The sequence below is a fragment of the Stegodyphus dumicola genome, chromosome 4 (assembly GCF_044657685.1).
Source record: "Stegodyphus dumicola isolate Sdum_Otavi_A_Nest chromosome 4, ASM4465768v1".
In the NCBI taxonomy this organism is placed as follows: Eukaryota; Metazoa; Arthropoda; class Arachnida; order Araneae; family Eresidae; genus Stegodyphus; species Stegodyphus dumicola.
Genome location: NC_140771.1, coordinates 100,628,822 through 100,635,853, shown reverse-complemented (window position 1 = coordinate 100,635,853; position 7,032 = coordinate 100,628,822).

Here is a 7,032-nt window from a genome sequence, read left to right as displayed (position 1 = left end):
CTTTCTACAATTCTTCCATCTGTTCTTATAATCCTATATGAATGCAGTCTTTCTGCTTCTTCTATAATTTTCCCTCTTTCATTTAGTTTTTTCCCTTTCTCTTTTATGTAAACATGATCTCCTGTTTTCAGTGGTTTTAATGGTCTTGCATTCCTATCATAATAACTTTTTTGTAAGGTTTGTCTCTTCAGTAAATGTTGTTTATGGTCTTCATATCGTTTAGCTTGGACAAAATTCTCTTTTATAGGCATCAATTCATTTTCTTCCAAACATCAATTCTGAAGGTGACTTAACTTCATCTAAAATAGGAGAGTTACGATATTCCAGTAATACTAAATATGGATCCTTGTTGTCAACTACAGCTTTTTCTAACATTCGCTTGACAGTTTGAATATGTCTCTTTCAACCATTCCATTAGATTGTGGATAATTTGGACTTGAAGTTCTGGTTTCAAAATTCCATCTTCTTGCAAAATCTTTAAATTTTCTGCAATTATATTGTGGACCATTATCCAAATATACTCCAAATAAATAATTTTCGGAATACCATGTCTCGCAAAAAGTGATTTCAATTGCTTTATCACTGCTACACTTGACAAATCTTCCAAATGTCCAATTTCAACATATTTGCTAAAATAATCTATAACTATTAGATAATCCCTTCCTTGAAAGTAAAAGATATCTGTTCCCAATACTTCCCATGGACCATTAGGTATTTCTTTAGATATCATTGGTTCTTTAGTATTAGCTTTTTGTAAACTTAAACATGTTTGATAATTCAGTACCAAATCTTCAATTTCTTTCGACATTTCTGGCCAATATAATATTTCTCTTGCTTTGATCTTGCATTTTACTACTCCTAAATAACCATAATGAATTCTGCTTAACATATCTTTTCGTAAACTTCTTGGTACAACAACACAGGAATTTTTAAATATTAATCCATTTTTTTCTGATAGTTCTTCTCTAAAGTTAAAATATGGTTTTGCCAGTTCTGGAAGCATACATTTTTCATCTGGTCATCCAGTTTTAATTAATTTTCTTAAAACTTGTAGTTCTTCATCTTTATCTGTTTCCAGTTGAAAAACTTTCATTTTACCATTAGACATTGGTACACATTCTACAACCAGTCCCACATGAGCTTCTATATCTCCTTCAAAGAAATCAGATCCTTCATCAGTGAATGATCTTGATAATGCATCCGCTATAAAAAGTTCTTTTCCTGGTTTATATTTTATCTCAAACTGATATGGCTGTAATCTTATACGCATTCTTTGTAGTCTTACAGGGCATTTATTTAATGGCTTTTTGAAAATTGATTCCAGTGGTTTATGATCACTTTCCACAGTAATATTTTTTCCAAATATATACTGGTGAAATTTCTCACATGCAAATACGATAGCTAAAGTTTCCTTTTCAATTTGAGCATAATTCTTCTGTGTATCTGTTAATGCTTTAGATGCATATGCTACTGGTAAATTATTCTGAAGTAAGACTGCTCCTAGTCCTTCTTGAGATGCATCTACAGATAAAACTATTGGCATCTTTATATCATAATACTGTAAAACTGGTTTATTTACTAAGATATCTTTTAGTCTTCTAAATGCTTTTTCATGTGTTGCATTCCAGTTCCAAATAACTTGTTTTTTCAACAAATCTCTTAAACATGATGTCAATTCTGATACATTAGGTATAAATCTAGAAACATATGTAATCATTCCTAGGAAAGTTTCTAATTCTTTCACATTTTTTGGTGGTTTTATATCTAGAATAGCCTTAATTTTGTCTTCATCTGGTTTTAAACCATCTTTAGAAAATATATGTCCCATATATTTCACTTCATTCAGCCCAAATTTACATTTATTTAAATTAAATTTAACATTCTTTTCTCTGGCTCTGTCCAACAACTTCTTTAATCTTGAATCATGTTCTTTTTTATCTTTACCCCAAACTAATAAGTCATCTATATATATTTGAACTCCTTCTAAATCACTAAAAATTTCAGAAAAACTTCTGTGGAAAACTTCTGGTGATGAACTCAGTCCATATGGCAACCTCAAAAAACAATATCTACCAAACGGAGTGTTAAATGTTGTAAATTCACAACTTGAATCTGACAGTTTAATTTGCCAAAATGCTTTGTTTGCATCTAAAATACTAAAGACCTTTGCATTTGTCATTTGAGATGAAATTTTTTCAAAGGTTGGTATGTGATAATGTTCTCTCAGTATATTTTTGGTTGGTTAACTTTCTTTATAATACCATCTTTTTCCATTCTTGCTAATTCCTTTTTTAATGGATTTAATAAGCTAAGTGGAATTTTCCTACAGGGTTCTATTTTACCAACAGCTTATGGTTTTAATTTAATATGATATGTATATCCAGTTAAATTCCCAGTTCCTTTAAACAAATCTTGCTATTCTTTTAAAGATTCTGGTAACTTTTCATTGGAATGAGGATTTACTGTACAAATCCTTTGTATTAGGTTTAATTTTTGCTATGTAGATAAACCTAAAATAGCTGGAACAGTTTTATCACATGCTACAACTTGAAATTCTATTTCATCTTTGTCCCCTTTCGATGTTGCACATAATAATTTACATTTTCCAACTACATCAATTGTAGTACCATTGTAATTATTTAAAGTAACTTTTGATTTAGTCAAACATTTATCTCTTAAATTTAATTGTTTAAATTTAGGCAATGGTAGCACATTACACTGACCTCCAGTATCCAACTTAACAAATAAATATTTAGATATGTTTACTTTTAGTTTTTCAAACCATTCGGTTTTATTTTTAGAAAATGGATTTGTATCTTCTACTGACCCTAAAATATATTCATTACCATTATTATGTAACTCATGCTCTAAATTATTCTGTACAAGATTAACATTTTTATAAGTGCACATTTTAGAAAAGTGATTTTTCTTTTTACAGTACAAGCAAATCTTATTATAAGCAGGACAGTTGTATAACTTATGAAAAGTTCCACATTTTCTACATGGTTTTGGATTATTGTACTTATTTCCTTGATAGTTTGAAGAAGATTTAGTACTTTGTTGCTTTTGTTTTACATGATAGTCTTTCTTACAAGGCTGACTTTTTTCCTCTGAAGGTCGAAATTTATTACGTTTGATAGCTTCTATTTTATTTTCTTCAGTTAAAGTTTTCAGCTGAAGTTCTGCTAATACAGAAGCTTTACACATTTTAATACATTTCTCCAATGTTAACTGATCTTCCCTTAATAATCTATCTTTGAGATTTTTATTTAGAATTCCACTTACTATTCTATCTCTTATTAAACTATCTTTTAATTCTCCAAATCCACAGCTGCTACTTAATTTCTTTAAATCGGTTAAGAAATCAACAGACGATTCACCTACATGTTGTGTTCGACAGAAAAATATATGTCTATCAACACTTTCGTTTGCTTTCGGTATGCAAAAATTTTCGAAAGCTTCAATTACTTTGTCAACATCTTTCTTATCTTCTTCACTTAAATTAAAAGTATTAAATTTTTCAAGTGCTTCTTCACCAATAATATGCAATAAAATAGCTACTTTAATTTCAGGTGATTTAGTAATACCACCAGAAGCTAACATATAAATTTGGAATTTTTGTTTCCATTTCTTCCAATTTTCGCTTAAATTTCCTTCGAAACTTAGATTACTTGGTGGCTTTAATCCATCCATATTTAATTTAGGACTTTAAATAGTTTATATATATACCTATTTTTAGCCACTTCCAATAAAAATAAACAACGCACTTACCAGGGATATAAGTTTCGATTTCATGGTAAACAACTTCCCATGATGTTTTTGTTTAGAACATCATTAGGGAGGCTGCTTGGTTCTTCAAGAAAGATTTTCTTTTTTAATCAACAACAGGCTGCACCATGTGTTGTATTTTATATGTGTTGGGTAGGTGCTCAGTGATGATTACAAGATGTACACAAACATCGTTTATTCTACATTACTCATTTACAGTTATGATTAAATATAATAATAGATACAGTTACAGTTACATATATAACTTGATTCACTTAGCAAGTTCTAATTTGCCACCAATTTCATTTTCTGACGATTGACTCACGATTTCTATTTCAACTGAAGAGGGCTATATCTTCTTTTAACACGTGTGTAACGTTGATGTTTTCAGTTCTTTCAGTGACAATGAAAAGATTGAAAAGGTTTTCCAAGCTTCCATTGCATTAATTCATTTTGAGTTGATTACGTGTAAAATCCACAGTGATGCTATTCTTTTGTAATACAGTAGTACAAAGTCCGAAATATAGACTCGTAGGATCCGGATTTCGGATTTTGCATTTTTTCGGACCATCACTTTAAATCTGGTAAGATGGCATGCATAAATTATTTAATTAAACATATGAAATTGTAATTTATGAAATAAAGAACATTTATGATCTAAAGGGTATCAAAATTTACAAAAAAAAAAAAAAAAAAAAAAAAAAAAAAAAAAGCTTAATATTTATTTGTTTATTTTATTAAACATTTCTTTCAATGTAAGTTGTTTAAGTTGCTTCCACAAAAAATTCAAAAAGTTCCTTTTTCTTATGTCATATACAGTTGACTTTCCAATGCCATACTCCTCATATAATTTTGAGACAGATATGCCTTTATCCATTTTTTTGCAGCAATTTCACTTTTTGTTTAATGGATATCAAAACATGATTTCACTTTGTAGATCCTTTGGCAGCTCCAGAATTAGGAACTCTTTTCGACATAATCGAAAATTCAAGCTTAGTTTTTATGAAATTGCCGTAATAATAACAGTCTGGAAAAAATAATAAGCTGGATCAAACTAAAAGATTAGGGAGCAGTGCAGTCCGCTACATTAACTGAAATGCCTTAGAATCAGTAAACATAATTTTAGCTGAGCGTAATAGTGTCTGTTATACAATATTGGCTGTGTATCACAAGACTGGCGACGAAAGCTAAGTTGTTTTGCTAAATTTTGTCTTTCTGCTATTGTGTACTGAATTAAGCCTGAATTGTATTAGTTTAGTTATTTACTATAACTACATTTATTTCTTGCACATGCTTAAAACTCATCTGAGTCCTGAATAAATAAGCTCCCATATATCTTAACACTTTATCTAGGGCCAATGCTAAATACCGCATAGTTCAGTCTCTACGGGTCCTAAATTCTGCTACAAAGCATCTTCCTAAGTTCTAAATTTTCACCGCACCTAAACTTTGCATTCATCCTAAATCTTAAAAAACTTCTCATCCCTTAATTTTTCCACTCGGTGCTCCCCTAAATTCCAATTTCATCTTCCCTAAATTCTGCTGTTCAGTGCTGACATGTTCTGCCTCAGCTTCTGGGTTTATGGTGAATAACATATCAGTTATTTTTAATTAAAATAGCACTAAATGTAATCTTTTATCCTATGAGTTTCATTAAGAAAATCTATTTTTAGAATATGAAAAAAAATTTTTGTTGAATTTTTCCTGTCAACATTTCTTAGAGCATTTAAAAATCTATAATCAACGCCAAGTGTAATGTTAGCATAAAAGATTGCCATAATCTTGTTATTCAATTACTAATATAAAAAAAAAAAGTTTAGACATCACTGCATGAGTTATTACTGAAACTGTCATGTATTGATAAACATGCGGTGATGAAAGCAAAATATAATAATAAATAATGATTCGTCAGGGATATAAATTAAGTGAATGTTTCGGCAAGCATGGGGAACAGCGTAAGCCTGGCGAACAGTGGTAAACTGAATGGAACGTTTGAAATGTATGCCAAGCAGATACTCAACTATGGAGCCAGATTATTAATCTCACAAATTTATGCCTACATGATTGTTTTTCCATAACGAGGTATTTTATTTAGTGCCTAAGGGAAATTAAGAATCGGAATTTTTAAGTAAAAATCTCCACATGTTTTATTTTTGGAAGGAAAAATCAAATGCGCATGGGTAAAGCATACAAAAAAAAAAAAAAAAAAAAAAAAAGTTTGCGACTTTGAAGTCCAGATAATGGACGTTTGGATTTCAGACTTTCTACTGTATGCTTTAAAGGTATAAATATTACCTTGATCCAGTGGTTGGAGTAACGAAGTAGTGTTAGGTGGTAGGAACAGTATTTTCATGTTGGGATGATACAAATCTTCTGAGTGACATGGAGCATTATCTAATAGTACTAGTGCCTTGAAGCTCATATTTTTCTGCTGTAAATAACATTAAATGTCTGGCACAAAACAAATTAAAAACCAGTCTTTAAATAAATTTCCAGTTACCCAAACTCTGGATTTGCTTTCTAATATACCGGTAAGGTGTTTTTATTTACACCATTAAGTGCACGAGGATTTAAAGATCTGTAAACTATTAAGGGTTTTGTCATAAATTCCCCTGACATGTTACTGCACGAAAGCAGTATCAGACGATCTTTAGATGCATTAAATCCGGGTGTAGTTTTTTTCTTTTTTCGATATAAAGGTCCTACTGGGCATTTTTTTCCACCACAGCCCAGTTTTATCAACATTGAAAACTTGATCTGCTGTGTAGCTCTGCTGTTCTGTATTTTGAATTTTTTTCCAGAAACATCCTAGAAGCTTCGTAATCAGCCGATGCTAATTCTTCTTGGATTGTTATGCTATGAATGGCAAAATGCTTTTTGAAAATTTTGAACCAACCTTTAGTTGCCACAAAATCTGGGTTGACAGAGGATTCTCCATGTTCTTTAAGGTGCTTATAAATTTTGAGTGCTTTTGGTTGAATGATATTACGATTCAGTGGTATTCCTTTTTGACAACAATCATCAATCCAAATGCTGAGTGCCTTTTCCATCTTTTCAATTATTGGCACCCGGGGACGAGCTGTAGGTTTTGTGGATGTCAAAGATCCTGCAGCAACTGCCCTTCTTATTTCTTTTTCATTTTTATTAATAGTCTGGACTGTTGCTTCATTCAAATTAAGATTTTTTCCAATGTAAGATGCCTTTTCTCCTTTTAAAAGGCAATCCAAGATTTGTATCTTTACTTATAAAGAAGTAAATTTTCTC